The sequence below is a fragment of the Artemia franciscana genome, chromosome 10 (genome assembly GCF_032884065.1).
Source record: "Artemia franciscana chromosome 10, ASM3288406v1, whole genome shotgun sequence".
Lineage (NCBI taxonomy): Eukaryota > Metazoa > Arthropoda > Branchiopoda > Anostraca > Artemiidae > Artemia > Artemia franciscana.
In genome coordinates this window covers 12,142,495-12,164,127 of record NC_088872.1, presented here as the reverse complement: position 1 = coordinate 12,164,127, position 21,633 = coordinate 12,142,495, and the positions used below count along the sequence as shown (strand labels likewise).

Sequence of the window (21,633 nt, the reverse complement as noted above, 5' to 3'; positions counted from 1 at the left end):
AAAAAAAAAAACAGCACTCAGAATGAAAGACAGAGCAGAGTTTTCATTAACCTCTATGAGCATCACTTTCAATAATTAGACATTTATCATCGTTAATGACACATATATATCCGTTAATGATTTTCATTCGTAATTGACTACAAATGAACTAGGAAAAAAACATATCCACTTCAGTTTCCTGTATATACCATAAATTTGAGGAGGGGGAGAGTTCCTCTAAAAAAATTAAACTTACACGAAATATTCTACACCTTTCAAAAGTGTTATTATTTTTTTCCATACTCACGGTAGAAATGCGTTGATTGTTTTATTACGTGTTTAACTCAAACAGCTCGTGGTAACAAACTATGAGGAGTGACTCAGGCCAATAGTTACCGAAACTCTAAAACACAAAATTTCAGCAATAATTGATACATCAAAAGAATTGGTTTTTATGCTAATTCCAAACATATAAAACTTATTAAGTTTAATGGTACCTATCAAAAGCTCCAAGCCTGAAAAAAATTGTCTTAAAAATGAGGAGAAACCCCCCAAAAAGGAAAGGGATATTAATAAAAATCCCAAAATTAGATTCAGCATACCAGAAAACTCTACCGTTGCTCCTGTCTACCAAAGTGCAGAATTTTACATTTTTTCCCCCATAAAAAAGATCAGGGACGCGTGTTTTTTTCAATTTTTGCTTTCTTTCCAGGTATAATCACATCCAACCTATGGTCCTAGAATATTGGAAAACGGCTCACTTGAATGGAATTTAGAACTTCCGGTGCCCTTTTAAGTGACCAAACAGGACCAAGTTTCTGTCGACTGAAAAATTTTGAAATAGTCAATCGATTTAAAAGTATCAAAAATCAACATATTGAGCTTCTCAGTTGCAGAGAAAGTAACTCTGCATGGTGGCACATTCGTTCCTGAAGAGTCACTTAGTTTGTACAAGATAAATGGTTTATATGGATATTTATTTTAACGCTGAATTTAACTGAGCTGGTTCACTTTATTCTTCATAAAATTACGTTTAGTTTTATATAATTGCACATCAGCTATTATGAACGAAGAGTGGGGGTGACTGTGTAGGTGAGGGGATAGATGTCTAAAAGACCGTATTTCAATGCCAAATTGACAAACTCTCCAGGAGCCTTCATATAAATATAAAAAGGGGGATGGGGGACGGTAGTAAGAGTTAATGTCTCGTCTAGTTCATTTGGATCAGGCCTGAATAACGGTGCTGCAGGATTTTACCTCTCTTCTTATTGCAGAAAAATAATTCTGAGATTTCTTTTAAAGCTTCTACTGTTTTTATATTTTATATATAATGTTATAAACTCTAATACACTACCTCTCACTAAGTTTTCAGATAAATATAGAATGAGTTTCGGGTAAGAAGGGGTTGGGTGAATGGAGACAGCTATCCAATCTATCTTGATTCTCGGGAATAATTTGTGTCTACACCTTTGTTATGGCTACTATAGAGGGGGGAAGGGGTATAAGTGGATCTACTATTGGAAAAATCTTTTTATAAATAGCATAAAATACTACATGAGTATGCCTTCCGGCACAGAGGCGGAAAAAGTGAGTTGGGGCCAGGAAATTTCTTGAGAGGGGGAGGGGCAAGTGGTCCTGTGAAAATTGTTTTTAGTGGTTTTAAATGGTAATAATTCTCTCTTTCTATTTGAGTACAATGATTCAATGAGCTTAAACACATATATATAATGTATTTAAACGTTGGAGAATCTTATTGTAGAGGTTGTGATGGTTCAGCCACGTAGAAAAAAAAATCACACATAATTTTAACCCACACGAACAATAATACCTCTCTCCGTCCACCCGAAATTATGCAGTAAATATTTATTAAGCACTTATTCAACAAAACTACATAGAAAATATTCACTAAATATTCATCTGTTCAAAATTTCAGTTACAATTCAACGTTATAATTCTTAAGCAGAAAAATTGGAAAGGCGGAGCGCTACCAGTCAATTTACAATTATTGATATACACAATTTAAAAGCAAGAGATTGGGGGTTTATGAGGACTGTACCCACACCATAGTTTTGTTACGCCTGGTCATGACTTGCGAAACAATCAGAAATAAAGAAACAAGTTTTATTTAACTAAAAGTAAGGAGCAACATTCAAAATTAAAACAAACAGAGATTATTCCGTATACAGGGGGCTGCCCCCTCCAGAAATCTGTGTTCTTTACGCTAAAAGTTTGAGTTTTTGTCAGAATCCTTTCAGAAAAACTGCTGAAACACAACTGCCGTTGTATTAGAATACAAAGCTTTTTCAAATCACCAGCACGCTTTATCGCAACGCGCGAGAATGGATAGCCCTTCCCATAAAAAGAAAACGAAATTTCCAAATAAAAGTAGAGAGCGACATTAAAACTTAAAACCAACATAAATTATTTAATGAAGCTTGTTTTTTTTAAACCCCGGAAAAGACGAGTAAACGCAAAAAAATATTACCAACGCTATCAGGTTATTTCTCTACGTAGTTACCTTAACGACTCAAGTATTTGCCATATCTATGAACCAGTATTGTAGTATCCTCTTTATAAAATGCTGCCACCAATGATTTGAAGTGAACTGTGACGGTTTCTTTGAGCTTCTAGTCAGTTAGCAAGCACTGCGTCGCGGGCTCCAGGCTCCTTCTGCGACTCAGCAAAAAGATGGAAGTTACTCGGCTCTATACCATCCCCACGGTCAATATACCTTATTACAATAATCTATATTGAACGCGGGGTATATAGTGGCTGCTTGGAAATGCACACTAATACTCCAAACAAACCCAGAATTGAAAAGAACGTTCATCAGCCGCATGGTTACGGCAACTGTTTTTGGGATTAAAAATGTGCATTGCATGTAGTTTGTGCACGGGAAAACAATAGGTCAGAGAACTACTCGAAAGAGAAAAAGACTCACGTTGGCTTCTGGAATCATTTTGATTTATGACATTGCCTAGCTTCATGGTGCTTGTGCAATCCAACAGCTTCTCGAGCAAGTTAAATGGGATTTTTGGAATATCTTCGAACCCCAACCATGTAGTCCAGTTTTAGTGCCGAGTGACATCTATTTATTCCATAAGCAGCTCGATGGATAGCAGCTTTAAACTTAAGAGGAGCTCAATGAAAGCGTCACAGCTCAATTCAAACTGTTAGATGGGACATTTTATGAAGAAGATATTACAAAGCTTCCTAACAGAAGTGATACCTCAATCTCCAAGGGGATTAAGCAGAGAAGTAAGATTGATTATAAGTTTGGCAATAAAATTTATTTTTTTATGTTCAAGCTGTTTCCCTTTATAACCAATAGGAGGCCTAAATAAGCACATAGCATAGACTTTAGTCATATTCTTAATAAATCATAAATTAAACATTAGCGTAAATCGATGGGTGGTGAGCCACCCTATTTTGTTCACAGGTAATCAATATTCGTTTTAAGTTTCTTATTTTGCTCATTGGTAATTTATATTAGTTTTAATATTACTCAGTCCTTTCAATTGAAGATGTTAATTTCTTATTTATTTCATCAAACAAAGAACAAACTAGCCAGCCATGACATATGCAAATCGTTTTTAGGTTGAGGCTATAACAGTCGGTGGGATTTGCCTCTCTGCATAGTATATATGCATCGTACCATAGATTACTCAAACTAACAAGATAACCGACTCACATTTGATCCGCACGCCATAAACGATATCAGTGCCACATGCGGATTAGTACGATTTTTTGAATAAAATGTTTTACCGCTTAAGTCCAACATTTTCAAGTTTTACGAATCAAAATGATCCCCAGTCAAAATAATAAAAGTGATGTAACCTGTAACGAACGTTAATACGAATACCATAATGTAAGATTCTTATTAGGATTGGCTAATTTAAAAAATTGCTTACGCTAGATGGCACGCGCTATGCATGGCGCAGGTTTATCTTTCTTTGCGCGAAGAAGCGTGTCGTGGTGAAACAGATGGTAGCCTGAGATTTACAACAGAGGGCGGAGAGTGGGTGACTCCAGATGTATTTTCGTCTATCAGCATTAAAATTGTATTTATGCAGGGGGAAACTAGATGGCAATACGATATGAAAAGTCGCTAGTCATTATTTTGATTCGTCGGAGGAACTTCGGTAATTTTAAATAAATATCCCCATTATTGGCGACACTGAAAAAAAATTATTGTTGAATTTCTTCTAATTTCTTTGTGTATTTTTTGTTTACTATTTAATATCAAAACCCCGAAACAAGATCCATCAAATTTAAATTTTCCAGCGTTCTTTTTTGTGTGGTCATTTAAATTGCTGTTTAAATAAAATTTATATCCTCCTGCTTTCTGCAAAACATTCCATGTTTGTTCCATGTTATTAATCAATTTAACATTTGATTAATAGGTCATTTGAACTAGGAGTATTTCCCCAACGTCTTAAACTTGCACGTGTTATAGCTCTCTTTAAAGGAGGTGACAGAAAGGATCCTGGGAACTACAGGCCGATCTCTCTTCTGTCAGTGTTCTCTAAGATATTTGAAAGAGCAATGCTCAAACGTCTGGTGAGATTTCTTGAAGCTAAATTTTTTTCCCATCAGCATCAGTTTGGGTTTCGCGCAAAGTATTCTACAGAACATGCTTGTAATAGACTTCTTCAGTTTATACGACGATCTTTAGATTCTAATCTTATTCCTGCAGCCATTTTTCTTGAAAAGAAAGCTTTTGACAGCCTAACACATAAGATTCTCATTGGTAAACTTTGTCATTTTGGTGTCCGTGGGGAAGCATTGTCTTGGTTCTCGTCATACCTAACTGACAGATCTATCGCCACAGAAGTTACAGACGAAAAAGTTCCAATTGAATACGGAGTACCCCAAGGTTCTATTCTTGGGCCAACCCTCTTCCTCATATATGTGAACGATCTCTACCGACTTTTTAACACCCCAATTAACAATGTTTGCTGTGGATTGTGTCACAAATCTTACTCTCAGAGTACGTTGGTGTTCACACCTGATAGTCAAGAAGAATTAATAGCATTTGCAGATGAGACTACTTTAGGTGCTGCAGCTCCGGATGAATCATCCCTTATTCTAAAGCTTCAAGCAATGACTGAGAAAATACTCTTTTGGTTTGACATAAATCAACTAACTTTAAATGTAAAAAAGTCCTACCTTCTTATTTTTTCTCGTAAAGGTGTGAGCTGCCCCACAATTACTGAGCTTCATACACCAAGAGGCTCCATAAGTCGTCCCCCGGATCGATATGTACGATTCCTGGGAGTTCTTTTGGATGAAAATTTATCATTTAAGTGGCATGTTCAAATAATAAGAGTGAAAATTTCCCGTGGACTTGGGATCATCCGAAAATTAAAGCGTTTATTCCCTTTCCCTATCCTCCGTCTTTTATACTTTTCTCTGATTTACCCTTATATATGTTACTGTTCGTCTGTGTGGATGTCCACATTTCCCTCGGTACTTACTCCTATTCACAATCTTTATGAGAAAGCAGCAAGAATTCTCCAGTCGGCTACACACACTCCTCTTGACCTCCTCAAAATTAAAGATATTTATGTTTTATCTCTATCTTCGTTGGCATATCAATACTTCCAGGGAGATCTCCCATGTTGTTTTTCGGGACTGCTTAAACTAGTAGGGGAAGTGAATTTGTATATCGTTCGTAACCGGGAGGATGTGATGATTCCAGCTAGTCCCTCGGTTCGTTCAGACTTCGGCCTGGCTGTGACTGTGGGATGTGCTTGGAACTTGGTTCCCGCTGAGATCCGGCAGTCACGAACACTTGGCTCCTTTAAGAGACAGATGAAAAGTTTCTTATTAAAGGCTTCTTATTAAACGTTTCTTATGGTTTATTTATTTTTTTTTTTCTTTTTTGGGTTGTTGTTTTGTTGGTGTTGTATCCTCGATGACGCGAGAATTTTAATTTGTATTTTATTATCGGGTGATGTGGGGGTCGCTGTCTCGTGGGGACTGCCGGTGAGCTGATTTCTTTTCCTTGCATATTTATATTTAGATGTTGGTTAGTATGTTTATGACAAGTTTTATGATTCTTTATCTATTGTATGCCGTTTCCCAAATAACGGGCCATTGAGCCCTTTGGGATATTGTTTTTGTTATTGTTATTTTATGAAAATAAATAGAACTTGAACTTGAAAAAAAACTTTTATTGTCTCGTTTAGGCAAACATTGTTATGAATTATTAAAGTAAACTTAAAAAAAATGTAGTTTTTTTTGTTAGTAGAATGACACCAAAACCAGGAATCTATTAACTGTTTTACAACAGAAAAGAAAGGTATTCCTGAACTACAACACAATCAAGCATCCCAGATCATAAATTTGAGCAATAATTTTGAATTTGTTCCGCATGACCATAAACCATAAAATTGATGGGCGATTTGACCGCAGAAAAGAAAATGCGCCTAAAAACCATACAGAAGAGATATTACTGCCTTAAGTAATATTTTTTTAACTGGTGTTCCAATTTTATTATCGGCTCTTTATAAGTTTGTGTTAAAGGTTTTTTTTAACGCAAGGTTGGAATTCAAAATGAACTGAATATATCCTATATATAAAGTGGTCACCAGCCTTCACAGGCCCAAGTTATTCTTGAGCTAATTTTTAAGTACTCACATTAAGCTCCTATTTTGACCACTGATCATGAAGGGGTTTCTTAGGGAACATAAATGAAGTGCCAAAAGTATGACCCTGGTAACACCCTCGTTCTAACACCTTATAAATTTAAGAGAGACAATAAATAGTTGTAGACGTGTAATATAACTCGCAACTCGCGATCGTTACATAGTTTGCAACTCGCTGAATACAACTCGCTAATTTTTCACACCACTTTTGACTCGTGATCGTCCGTGGACCATTCAGGGAATGGTCTCAGGTGATGAAACAAATATTCTAAACAAATAGGCGATTGGTATGGCTTTCATACTTACAGTTTTAAGACAACGGTATAGCACTGACTTGCTATTTCTCTCTAATTTTTTGTTGTCTCTTTTTTCTCGTTATTTAGAGTGGGTAATCGTGAAAAGCTGGGGAAGGAATCACCCAATCACAAACATAAGATTTAATAACTTTTTTGGTTGTCAAAACGGAACGGTTGGTTCTCAGAACGGAACGGATGGTTACAGACAGCTTCTTCTTGTCACCCCTACAGTCCAGCAAGGTACTATTTCATTTAATTTAAACATAATTTCACCGTTCAGAAAAAAAATTAATGAATTTTAATCCAACAAAGAATCAAGCCAGATATTCACTTACGTGACGATATTTGAGGGAATTCGAATTTGTTTTACGTGAAGTATGGCAGCCAAAGCAAAACTTGACTTCAAAATTGACCATGCAAGTTATCCACGCAATCTTTGTCTAGATTTTTTGGGGATTTAAAAATAATGAGCAAATTAATTTAAATAGACATTGACAGCCAATGGATTAGCTCCATAAAAGGATTAAAATACTGAAGCATCACGCGGTCAATTTCATAGATATGTCTACTATATTATCTCTTAAGTTAGCATTAGCTGGTCACCCACGCTTATTTATACTCCTTAATCTCTGGCGTGGTAGATTATGTCATAGCGCCAAATATGACTGAATATTGGCATTTTTTCTTTTTTTTTAGATTCAAAAGAGATCGATCCCTATTCTAATCGTGATCTTGGACAGTATCAACGTTAACGTAGCTAATGCGACAATCTAGAGGAATTACGCTATTTTTGAGAAGAGTTGTCTTCCTCTGAATATTTTTTTTTTGCAAATAAAACAAAATAAAATGTAGAAAAATGGGTGTAATATTTCAAATAAGACAGTGAAAACAACTGTTTTATGATATCCCTCAAAAGTGACATCAAAAAGCACTTATAACAAACAAAAATTACTCTCTCATAGTTTATGCAGCATGTTTTGATATGTTAATATGTTTGATATTTTGATATATTGATATTTTTGATATGTTTAATGTTCCAAATAAACTGGCTCTTGACATTTTTTTTTTTATTCTGAAAAACTAATACTTTGCTGAAAATTAAGTATGCTTGATTTTTTTTAGAGAATTAAATTGTATGGTAAAATCTATTGATTTCATGGACGGCAAAAGATTATTGTGAGTTTCAAAAATTAGTATTTTATTTTCAGCAGGTAAATTAAGGAATTTTCTGCTCCTAATCCTCTTTGTTGCGTCAGTTGTGTGTTTTCAGTAAAGCGCTTTTTTTTTAGTTTTATAAACATGAAAGAATATCAAGATCCGGTTTATTTGAAGAAGTTTTTTTTTAAATATACTGCATAAACTGCGAAACAACAATGTTTTAAATTAATCGTCAATAATTGTCAAAAAGGCCCAACCACTGGATATGCGGCTCAGTCCGGCTCTTACTCAGATATTATGTCAAAATTAAATAAATTTCGCACTACCATATGTGCTGAAAGAGGTGCATCACGGAGAGCTTCACATAAAGGCAAGGAGGTACAATTGGCGGTTCAGAGGCAGAGTTGGAGCCACAGGAGGTAGGGTCAAAGGCTTGAAACCATTCAATTCCGATAAATAGTACGCAATCCCTTATGAGTATTAAGAACAGAAGGATGGTAATCAAATTTAAAGCAATGACCAAAAGGTCCAATTCAAAGGCTTTTAAAGGGTATGTCTAAAAGGATTATCTATGCAGGTTAGGTTGAAAATACCATAAATTCCAACTTAAAAATTAACTTTATAGCCAGCTTAGGAGATCTTTCGCTTAGCAAACAAAAGTGTAATTTGTAACATGGTTTATAAATCCGGTTTGAACCTGCAAATGATTTGGGTGGCACTTCGATTGATAACTGCACAGGGGAAAAAAGAACACTCCTTTAATCTTTATTTGAAGGACCCCCGCCCCAAGAAAAAAAGTGAAAGAAGGCAAATAGACTACAAATCTCCAGATTTGTGGGTAGAACTACATTTTAAAGCTAGGATACTATCTTGACTAATCTCCACCAGATCTACATCCCTTATATCCCACCCCCATATTTCCACAAGATCCTCATATCCCCAATCATACTCCTTATATTCCCCCTCTTTAGATCTAAATACTTTCTTATAATTTTCATGAATAAACTCTTGAAATATGTCTCAATCAAACAGGATGTATTTTTTCTGAAGAAGAATGCTTAGTTGTCACCTAATCAGGGCAATATTGGGTCCCACCGCGGTACTTGTATAATATAGCCCCGACCACTCAAGTTGTTCATCCATTGACGCATTTTAGGACCGTTTTTTCCCGTTAGTTTCTTTCAGCTTAGCGTGAGACAGGACACAGAGAAGTGACAGAATAGATGGGAAATACATAATTTGGGCTATATATTGGCAAATTAGGGGGAGGGGTAAATTGTTTGGACAGTGCAAAGTTAGAAAACAATTCTTACTTTATAATATGCAGAATAATTGTACCTAACACATTAGTCATGGAGACCCGCTGTACTTTACCACCACCACCCTAATGTGCAAATATGTAGCCCCAATGTGTTTCTAAAGTATTATATTTTTTTGTCATACTTAGGTATGTTTTATAAGGATTGAGCGTCAGAGAAATAGGTTCTACTTAGATGAAGAATATTAGGTCGGGGCTATATCATAGAAGTACCCCTACCGCTTCCACGATTGTTCTCATATTTTGTTACCACTCTTCAACAAATATCCCGTTTTGCACTGTTTTTATTTTTTTTATTTTTCCTCTCAATATAAATAGGTCTCTTCTATACCTTCATGAATCAGTATCCACTAAAGCAGCATTCGTAGTATTCTGAAAGCTAATTATGCTGAACAAAAAAAAAACTTTCTCCTTTCAATTCAGTAGTAGTCTTTAAGTCAAACTGAAGTTTGACTTCAATTGCTATTTAAATTTTCCAAGGTACTATTGATTTAACTAACATTATTGAATTTAAACAAGAGCTAAGAAAACGTTTTCTGGGAAAACGACTTTATCAAGTCAAATTGTGCAGCTCCCTGACACACCTACCAGTTTTCATCGTCCTAGCACGTCCGGAAGCACCAAACTCGCCAAATCACTGAACCCCTCCCCCCAACTCCTCCAAAGAGAGTGAATCCAGTACGATTCTGTCAATCACGTATCAAGGACATTTGTTTATTCTATCCAACAAGCTTCATCCCGATTCCTCCACTCCAAGTGTTTTTCCAAGATTTCCCCCTCCAACTCCCCCCAATGTCAAAAGATCTGGTCGGGATTTGAAATAAGAGCTCTGAGCCATGAATTCCTTCTAAAAATCAATTTAAATACCCCAATTTTCAAGTTTTCCAAGAATTCCGGTTCCCCCTCCAACTCCCCCCAATGTCACAGGATCTGGTCGGAATTTAAAATTAGAACTTTAAAGCACAATATCCTTCTAAATATCAAATTTCATTAAGACCTGGTCACCCTTTCGTAAGTTACAAATACCTCAATTTTCAAAATTACCACCCCCCCAATTCCACCAAAGAGAGCAGATCTTGTCCGGTAATGTCAGTCACGTATCTTAGACAGGTTTCTATTCTTCTCATCCAGTTTCATCCTGATCTCACCGCTTTAAGTATTTTCTAAGATTTCCGGTCCCCCCCCCCCAACTGCCCCCCCCCCAATTACGCTTGATCCGGTTGAGATTTAAAATAAGAGATCTGAGTTACAAGGTCCCTCTAAATATGAAGTTTCATGAAGATCCGATCACTCCTTCGTAATTTAAAAATACCTCATTTTTTCTAATTTTTCAGAATTAACCCCTCCCCCAACTACCCCAAAGAGAGCGGATCCGTTCCGGTTATGTCAATCATGTATCTAGGACTTGTGCTTATTTTTCCCCTCAAGTTTCATCCCGATCCCTCCACTCTAAGTGTTTTCCAAGTTTTAGGTTTCTCCCTCCCAACTCTCCCCAATGTCACCAGATCCAGTCGGGATTTAAAATAAAAGCTCTGAGACACGATATCATTCTAAATATCAAATTGCATTGAGATCCGATCACCCGTTCTTAAGTTAAAAATACCTCATCTTTTCTAATTTTTCAGAAATAACCCCCCCCCCAAACTACCTCAAAGAGAGCGGATCCGCTCCGTTTATGTCAATCATGTATCTAGGACTTGTATTTATTTTTCCCACCAAGTTCCATCCCGATCCCTCCACTCTAAGTGTTTTCTAAGTTTTAGGTTTTCCCCTCCCATATCCCCCCCCAATGTCACCAGATCCGGTCGGGATTTAAAATAAGAGCTCTAAGACACGATATCCTTCTAAACATCAAATTTCATTGAGATCCGATCACCCGTTCGTAAGTTAAAAATACCTCATTTTTTCTAATTTTTCAGAATTACCCCCCCCCCCCAACTACCCCAAAGAGAGCGGATCCGTTCCGATTATGTCAATTATGTATCTGGGACTTGTGCTTATTTTTCTCATCAAGTTTCATCCCGATCCCTCCACTCTAAAGATTTTAGGTTTCCCCCCTCCAACTCCCCCCAATGTCATCAGATCCGGTCGGGATTTAAAATAAGAGCTCTGAGACACAATATCCTTCCAAACATCAAATTTCATTAAGATCCCATCACCCGTTCGTAAGTTAAAAATACTTCATTTTTTCTATTTTTTTCAGAATTAACCGGCCCCCCACTCCCTCCCCCAGATGGTAAAATCGGGAAAACGACTATTTCTAATTTAATCTGGTCCGGTCCCTGATACGCTTGCCAAATTTCATCGTCCTAGCTTACCTGGAAGTGCCTAAAGTAGCAAAACCGGGACCGACAGACAGACCGACAGAATTTGCGATTGCTATATGTCACTTGGTTAATACCAAGTGCCATAAAAATGTATAATTGAAATAAGCTAATGTTTAGAATAAAATTCAAATAAAAACTAACAACTATATGTAAATATATAAACATGAGCGTATGACAGATCAAAATGCTGACTTGTCATGCGACCAGTTTCAAAGATGTGTTTGTTATACTAATTCCTCAAGTATCCTAAGTATTCCTTAATTATATTCCTGAAATTCAGCTGGCCGAATTTCCTGCACATTTGTAATTTCAATTCCTTATTCTTATTCCTTATTTAAGCAAAAACCTGGAAATCAGAAACAAATTTGTTCACCCTCTTCCCCCACCTATCTACCATTTTTATTTATTTTTGCAATATTGAGTCTGAGTTTCCAAACTCATTAATTCAGAATTTATTTCGACTTCCTCGGGACAGCAAATACAAGCTATTTCTGTGAATATTGTAGAAAATTATTTTTTTTTTAAATTGCACGTGTCTGGCTTAACAATTAAAAAAGAGACTGAAACGGTCACGGAAAAGAATTCACGAAAACCCAAGGGAGGGGGGAAAAGATTATTGTTCTTTTATGAAGCTACAACAAAAATATTTTCAAAATTTAGGAGGGGGGGCAACTACCTTCTTATGGTCCGCAGTCAGCATCTCTGTCTAACAGTACTTTTCTCCTTCAAAACTGAAAAAAGTGCAGTTTTAAGCCACAAGTTTCATTTTTACGATGAATAGGGGGTACTTCAGTCCAACATGAGGCAAATATCCCTTTCACTTACCCTTTTAACAAGGTTTATGTTGAATACTATCCTTTTTAATAATTTTCTCATATATACAGATTTTCTTACAACAAATCTGATGGGTAAACTTAACATAATTATGGGCACCTAACCCAACCTAGACCCCCCCCCGTATGGGCAAATATGTAGCCCAAAATTATACAAGTCCAATGCACTGTATCATTCGTCACTTGTTTTTGTAGCTACGAAACCGGTTTTCTGACATGCAACCTAAGCGTTATCCTTAGAAATAAGAAAAGGGCAGGTATAGTAGCTTGACAGTATCCTCCCAATGTACATTTTAGGCCTTGTATTCATTCCTGCAGGTTTCATTCACCAAACTTAACTACTTTCCCAGATAGCAAGAAACCCTTAATAGAACTTTTTCCACTTTGCTCACAATCAATACTGTAAATCTTACAATTTTGCCTCAAAATGTTACAATGTTAGCTAGTTTCACCACTCGGGGCGCTTATCCCTCCCCCTAGATCCGGCGGTTAGATACTAGGTTACCAAGCTAATTTTACGTCTTCCTTAAGCGGCAAGCTTACAGTGGAAGAACTCGATCCGCTGAAGCATGCCTACATATTAAAAAACCATCACATAAGGATTTATTGGAATTTTATTAAGTTTATCGCATGCCTTGAATACTAATTTTAATTTAATGCAATATTGACGTAACTCTTCATGCTAAGTTTTATCAGCCTAATTATTTCATAAAAGGAAATCGGCTGAGATAGCTGAAAGGGCGATATGAGATAAGATAGAATGTACTGAAAGCCAAAGGCCATGTACAAAGTAATACCAGAAATCACATAAACGAAAGCATGCCGAGGAATCACAAGAACAACGTGAAAACAGACTTGAGGCTCAAAGAGATAATGCCAAAAGAAAGCGTGCCGAGGAATCCCAAGAGCAACGTCAAAATTATCGCCTGGCATTCAGGTATAGCCCAATCGATGATTATAGCTTGAGTAGATGTGTCAAAATCGGGACTATGTCTAACATTTGTCCCTATTGCAAGGCCTTGAAATTTAATGGTGAAACAATGGGAATGTGTTGCGCCTCAGGAAAAGTTAAATTTCCTCAACTGGCTGCACCACCAGAGCCATTGAAGACTTATGACGTTACAGACCGGGACACAAGGAATATAAATGACGACCGGGACACTCAAAGATAAATTACAGACCGGGGCACAAATGGCGACCGGGATACAGGGAATATAAATGACAACCGGGACACAGGCAAACAACTACAACTGGGACACCGGAAGGGCAGAGGGGGGATATATAAATGACGACGGGGGTACAGGGAATATTCGATTAGCAATCACCATCAATAAAGCTCAAGGGCAATCATTAGAAAAATGCGATATAGATCTGGATACGGATTGTTTTCCCATGGACAATTATATGTTGCATGTTCAAGAGTCGGTAAATCTGACAATCTATTAATATGCACAGACAATGGGACAGCGAAGAATGTTGTATATTCGTAAGTTTTTACGTAGTTAAAAATACATACATACATATATATATATATATATATATATATATATATATATATATATATATATATATATATATATATATATATATATATATATATATATATATATATATATATATATATATTCACAGGTGGGACACAGGGACACAACTTCAATGACGCGCAACTAATATGGCGCGTAACGACATACGCGCGCGGGGGGACTTGGGGGAGCGAAGTGCCACACCAATAGCTAGTTAAATAAAAAAACGAGTTTTTTAACTGCAACTAAGGAGCGACATTAAAACTTAAAACAAACAGAAATTATTCCGTATATAAAAGCGGTTATCCCCTCCTCAACGCCTCGTTCTTTACGCTAGAGTTTTCTTTCTCACAACTCTACTTTTTAAAACAATAAAAAATTTTATTGAGCCTGGTCGCTCCTTACTATAGTTCGTTACCACGAACTGTTTAAAAAGCGAGTGAATTTTTGCAAATGAAATACTACTTTAATTTTTTACAATCAGCTATTTCATGAAAAAAAATCGACATAACTCAAAATACTCTATGTTTCACAGCCATCCAGGGGTTGGTGGTACCCTGGGAAAAATAAATTACAGCACCACCTCCCGATTCAAATACAAGCAAATAACCTAGATCAAATTGAAAAATTTTACCAAAATCAGTCGCACCACCCAGCCACGGTGCCTGGGGAAGCTGCCAAGCTTGCCACCCCTCCCCCCCTTTCGAACGGCTCTGTTCGCAGACGAACGAGGAAAGACAGTCTTTGAAAAGTTTGGAGCAAGAGAAAGAAAGACTCTACAGACCAGGAGAAAGACAGAAGACAATGGTTTAAGTTTCTCAACTGCTATTGAAAATAATTTTTTTTAACGGACCAGTGGTGTTAATTCACGAAATAAAGAGGGGGGGGGTGAATGCATTCTTAATAATTCAAAGAGAAAATTTATTGTTTTTTCAGTGGAAACACCATAAAAAGGCATTGTTCAGTTGTTCACTTGATAAAAGACATTTTTCAAGATCTAGGAATCCCCCTACTGACGCCCCTGGAAAGGAGAAATTTTAAAAAATTGTTATTTAACTGGAAAGGCGTTACTTTATTGGCTGCAAAATAAATTTTACCGCGGAGCAAAAAGACTGAAAACTTCACATCGAGTCTTTTGACTGTTACTGAAAATAGTTTCTTTCCGAAGGGTAGGTTTTCCCAGTCAAAAGCAGTTGTAACAAGAAAATCCTCATTTCTAAACTTCTTCTGTTAGTCAGAAAGGGGGATGGTAGGTATTCAGGAAAATCCGAAATTTTTTTGTAATCCGAGAATCAAACCATAAAGGAAAAACGGGATTTACAAAAATCAAATTAGACCAATAGTTGGAATAATTAAAGTCAAATTTTGACCGATATGAGACATCTGCATAAGTCTTTGTGGTTTTTTACTTTTTTTCAATACATCCAACCTTTATCGTTACGACCTCAAATAAAGAGAACCATAAATCGCCTCGGTGTCATTACAAGATTTAATTATGACCTTGAGGTAAAAATGACAGAATAAAATTCTTAGTCAAAGATAACTACCATAGTCAAGGATTCTGTAAAAAAAGAAAAAATATAATCTGGATTGACATCATCTACAATATGACGTACACGGTCGATTTCGATGATATCATAAAAACTCAAACATACAGGTTTTGCATTGATTTTTGCAAATCGTGACTAAGCGATAATAACATTAATTGTTGTGTTTGTTTATTTCCCTTTCACTTTGTTAGTAATGAGCTTCATGAGATCTGATTTTGAAATGAGCTTCGCGAATTACTGCAACCCAATATCAAATATTTAACAAATTTAACATACTGTTGTAGAGGTATTATACACAGTCCGAGATATCTTAAAATTATTTAAACCAATCGTAGATTATGAAATTACGTTCAAAAATTGCCGTAATGGGTGATATAGGCTTCAGCCCTGTGTATCACTCACACAACAGTTCTGGTTGGGATGGTTGGCAATGATATCCTAATTAGTATTTCATGCATTTATTAATCTAAACATGTCAATTTATCTGATCTTTGCAAATGACCAGTGGATTTTATTATTAATTAATTATTATTATTAATCGCACATACATGTATATATATGACATAGGCCCATGGTATTGCATTAAACCTAAAATTACTAATAAAAGGATATTGCGAAAAGAGATGTAATATACAATACAATATCCCAAATTTCGTGAAACCAATCAATCCCCACGGCTAGTGATGATGTTTGCGAATTAAGGTTTTTGCTTTGCAAAAACTTAAGGTTTCTTGTAGTTTTTATTTAGGGCGCGTATCGTCTTTAAGTTTCAGCGAAAGGCGTCAATTTTGGTATTATTCGATATCTGAGATTTAGCTTTATGCTATAATCTGTAATCATTACATATATTTATTTTTGAAATTTGATTCAGATACCTTTTTAAAAAGAATTTTTTTTTTAAACATGGGATTTTGCGACTAGGCTGCAGCAGAATTTCATGACGCACTAGGCTGCAGGATTTTGTGACTAGGCTGCAGCAGGATTTCATGACGCATTAGGCTGCAGGATTTCAGCATGATAGTCGCAGGATTTTGCGACTAGGCTGCAGCAGAATTTCATGACGCACTAGGTTGCAGGATTTCAGCAGGATAGTGGCAGGATTTTGCGACTAGGCTGCAGCATAATTTCATGACGCACTAGGCTGCAGGATTTCAGCAGGATAGTCGCAGGATTTTGCGACTAGGCTGCAGCAGAATTTCATGACGCACTAGGCTGCAGGATTTCAGCAGGATAGTCGCAGGATTTTGCGACTAGGCTGCAGTAGAATTTCATGACGCACTAGGCTGCAGGATTTCAGCAGGATAGTCGCAGGATTTTGCGACTAGGCTGCAGCAGAATTTCATGACGCACTAGGCTGCAGGATTTCAGCAGGATAGTCGCAGGATTTTGCGACTAGGCTGCAGCAGAATTTCATGACGCACTAGGCTGCAGGATTTCAGCAGGATAGTCGCAGGATTTTGCGACTAGGCTGCAGCAGAATTTCATGACGCACTAGGCTGCAGGATTTCAGCAGGATAGTCGCAGGATTTTGCGACTAGGCTGCAGCAGAATTTCATGACGCACTAGGCTGCAGGATTTCAGCAGGATAGTCGCAGGATTTTGCGACTAGGCTGCAGCAGAATTTCATGACGCACTAGGTTGCAGGATTTCAGCAGGATAGTCGCAGGATTTTGCGACTAGGCTGCAGCAGAATTTCATGACGCACTAGGCTGCAGGATTTCAGCAGGATAGTCGCAGGATTTTGCGACTAGGCTGCAGCAGAATTTCATGACGCACTAGGCTGCAGGATTTCAGCAGGATAGTCGCAGGATTTTGCGACTAGGCTGCAGCAGAATTTCATGACGCAGAAAAATGTTACATCACTGGTACACCAGTCTTCCAGTGGCATCACCGCCAATCTTCAAGTAATAAAGATTGATCACATATGATATTATACTAATACTAAACTAATCAAACTTGTTTATTCTTTATGTGAAATCGTTACCTTGCGAAACTAACTTTTGTTTCTCTGTTTGTTTTCTTATGTGCTTTGTTTTGTTTTGTTATTCTTTGTTTTCTTATGTTTTGTGCAGCACTAGTTCTTTTAGTGACGCCCATTCAGGAAAATGAGGAGGGCAAAATACAGAGGAAGGGCAATTTTGAAGTTTTTTTTATTTCTTCAGTGACCAAAAATGGCTGGAAAAATTCAATGCCAAAACATTTTTGGTAAATGTTTAGTTTAGAGCACTTAGAAATACTAATTCTAGAAGCGCATCCATTTCTGGTTGACTTTCCTCCTCCATGGGGAAACCAAAAATGGGTAAAGTGGGCTTGCTTATAGGTAACATTACCTATTGAGCGAAGCATATTAGTCCATGAGCCCCGCGGGCAGCGGGGCGGGGTCTGTATTCTATATTTATTGGAATAAACCTTGTTTGAGGTTTTTTTTTAGTTTAATCACTCTTTGCTGAATACCGCTTCGCTCTTCGCTCTTCTGTCGCTCTTCTATTACGCTTTCTTTTAGTCTCGTTGGAGGGGGGTTTTAGAAAGCTAGAAAGTGGATGGGCTTCTCTAATAATGACAGACAAACAATATGCAATCATCAAAATCTTGCTATATGCAGTAATACGCACTTTAGAGCACTTGAAACGAAACTAAACATTTACCATATTTTTCAAATTAAAAATCGTTCCCAAAAATTTCCCCTTGCTCCACTAATTGGCACCGCTTGTTTTTTTTAGTAATGAAGTATAAAAATAATAATATTAAGTAAATTGATTTTTTTCTAAGCCCCCCCCCCCCCAAATGGAGGCGCTTTTGTAGAAAAAAAATCAAATGGTATATTTTTTCTCTACTTGTCTTCTGTCTACACCATAAAATTTACCATGACAAAATTGAATATATTAAAAAAAATAGATAAAAAAAGCCACTTCCAAACTTTCAGGAATAAATCCAACGCCAGAAATATATTCTCGGAAGGTATTGTCAATCTATTATGCCTACCCTTTTCTTATTTCTGGAGTCACTCCTGAAAGTTTCATTCACCTAGCTCAATTACTTTCCAAAATAGCAAAATGCCCATAACTAGAATTTTACCCTGCCTCCTTGTACTTTTTTTAAGCCCCTATATGCCTGCACTGGGTTATGAGCATAAGGGTGGCTGCCCTAACCATAATACCATAAAAATTGCATAGATACTATATAAAAAGACTACCTTAAAACTGTTGCTGCTTGTAAGACCCTTTCGATCAAACATCTATCCAAATATATACCACAGGAAAAGAAATGCAACTGACAGATAAAATATATAAAGTTTTCTCTTTAACTTCCGCCAAAATAACGCGCAAAACTATTTTATGCGTCACAGTCCGTCACACATCCGTAGTACCACATCGCATATGTTTTTGAACTGACTCGGTAATTTGTTAGTATTTATGGTCAGTCCATAGCTCGCGAATAGGTACAGAGCTTCGGTAGTACTAACAAACAAGATACCTTCAGGCCTTTTCAAAGGATGTAACAGCAGAATTAAGTTTTCCAACAATGCGACTGTCTTGCAACATGTACTTAAACATGATTATGTCAACAAAAAAGAAATGGATGAATTTCAGGTACAGTTAAAATATATAAAGAAATGGAGAATCCAAAACGACCGATACTTCTGAAAAGGAAACATCGGCAACATTGAAATTGTCGTTAAACAATCTGACTAAACATAACGGTCGATGCTGTGAAAATTGTATTTCACCCCCCCCCCCCCCCCCAACAAAAGGGCCAATATATAGCCGGACAATATATATAGTCCCCCCCAACAATATCGCCTGAAATATACATAATTACAAGAAAAACCAAACTACGATTCTCACTTTATAATGTCTATATAAGGTAGTTCTGTAGGAAGTTTCCCCTTGTGAAAGAAACACTAATCATAAAAAAGTGATGCTAGACCCGTTCCTAGGGGGCTGGTGGCAACCGGGTCAGCTTCACCGGGCGCCACAGCTGGGGTATTGCCCACATTGATCAAATTTTTCACCTCGATTCGGTTATTTTTGCTTATATTAGAGTCGGAAGGGGGCGATTTAATTGATTTTTCCTCGGGCACCACCAACTCTAGGAACGGCTCTGAGTAAGGCATTTATCTTCCATATCCAGTCCTGTTTCCAGATATTATCATTGCTCCCTGATGGAGAAAGACAAAGCCACGCACTAGGTGCAAAATTTCTGAAGAGAACGTTATAATATCGAAGTTGCAACTTTTTGTAATGTGCAGGAAATGTCTGTTAGTTTTCAAATCGCTTGTAAATAAAATTTTATTGACAAGATCCAGGATTTTTGTTCGGGGGGGGGGGGGTAAAAATCGAAGAGCGCATCAAAATTTGTTTATAAGCTTTTTTATCACGTTTTTACGAGTTGGACAGAAATTTAAGCGGAGGGTTCAACCCCTTAATCCCCCTCGTAGATACGACCGTGATTATTGAGATGGGAAACAATAAAATGCCCTTTTGGTGGATAAACTAACTTTACAGAGACCAAAGTTTTCTACGGAAATAAAGAGCGAAGTTGAAACTTTAAAACAAACAAAAATTATTACTTAGCAAATGATGCACAACATATCTACAAAACTAGCTCAGATAAACTAACTGGTAAAATTTCTCTATGTTCTTAGAATTCTAGCTGGTGCTTTACTGATAAACTGGTGCTTTATTGTTGATGAGGAAGCATCTCCTTTCATATACGAAGTATTTTTTGTTCGTTTTAAGTTTTAATGTCGCTCCTTACATTCCGTTAAAAAAAATTGTTTTTTTATTTAATTTCTGAACGTTTTTGAATCAATGCATGTTTTGATTGTGGCTCTCCGCAGACGAATAATTAAAACAAAATTTGTATATATTTTTTTTTGCTAAATGGCTTTCTCATAGTTCTGATTGAATGATTTTGAGAAAAAAGGAGCGGAGGAGGAGGCCTAGTTGCCCTCCAATTTTTGGGTACTTAAAAAGGCAACTAGAACTTTTAATTTTTTTACGAATGTTTTTATTAGTAAAAGATATACGTAACTTAAAAATTAGCTTACATAGCGAACTTTTGTATTCTCATGTTTTTATTACGTATACGAAGGGGTTCACCCTCTCGTCTGAGACTCGCTCTTTACACTAAAGCTTAAATTTTGTTCCAATTTTTTAAGAATGACCCCTGAATTACAAAAGCCGTAGAATAAATTATTGAAATTACTAAAAATACTTTAGCTTTGAAAAGAGCGAGGTATTAGGAAGAGGTGAGCTCATCATGTGCGTAATAATTTCTGTTCGTTTTAGATTTTAATGCTTCTCCTTACTTTCAGTTGAAGAAACTTTTTCATATTTATTTTTTCATTGTATTTTTTTAAAATAATGCTAAATAGTCCTGCGCTCACTTCATAAAAATTTTCTTCCCCCGTGAAAAATTCCTCCAAAGAAAATTCCCCCAGCATATTACCCTCTTCTCACCCCTCCCCCAACCTGAAAATCCCCCTGAAAACGTCTGTACACTTCCAAATAACCATTACAATATGTAAGCACTGGTCAAAGTTTGTAACTTTTGGCCCCTCCCACGGGAACTTCGGGGGAGTAAGTCGTCCCCAAAGACATAGTTATAAGGTTTTTTGACTACGCTGAATAAAATGACAGAATTTTTAATCTCAGAATTTTGATCTGATGACTGGGAAAATAATAAGCGTGGGAGGGGGCCTAGGTGCCCTCCAATTTTTTAGTCACTTAAAAAGGACGCTAGAACTTTGCATTTCCGTTAGAATGAGCCCTCTCGCAAGATTCTAGGACCACTGGGTCGATACGATCACCCCTGGGAAAAAAAACAAAAGAAAAACAACAAACATAACAAATAAACACGCATCCGTGATCTGCCTTCTGGCAAGTAGGGTTCTCTGATACGCTGAATCTGATGGTTCGATTTTCGTTAAGATTCTTGGGCTGTTTTCCCCTATTTTCTAAAATAAGGCAAATTTTCTCAGGCTCGTAACTTTTAAT

At 36.8% G+C, this 21,633-nt stretch overlaps 1 protein-coding gene across 3 annotated transcripts in view; it reads right to left on the bottom strand.

The window, feature by feature from the left end:
- LOC136031795 (rho GTPase-activating protein 7-like) overlaps window positions 1–19,029 on the bottom strand; it is a 259,438-nt gene extending 240,409 nt beyond the window's left edge. For 2 of the 3 annotated variants that reach the window (XM_065711584.1, XM_065711588.1), the window contains exon 1: window positions 18,828–19,028. The gene's annotated coding sequence lies outside the window, so the exon portion shown is untranslated. Of the gene's footprint in view, window positions 1–18,827 lie in introns of all 3 variants that reach the window. The other variant, XM_065711587.1, reaches the window with a different exon arrangement.
- Window positions 19,030–21,633: the final 2,604 nt, after the last annotated feature.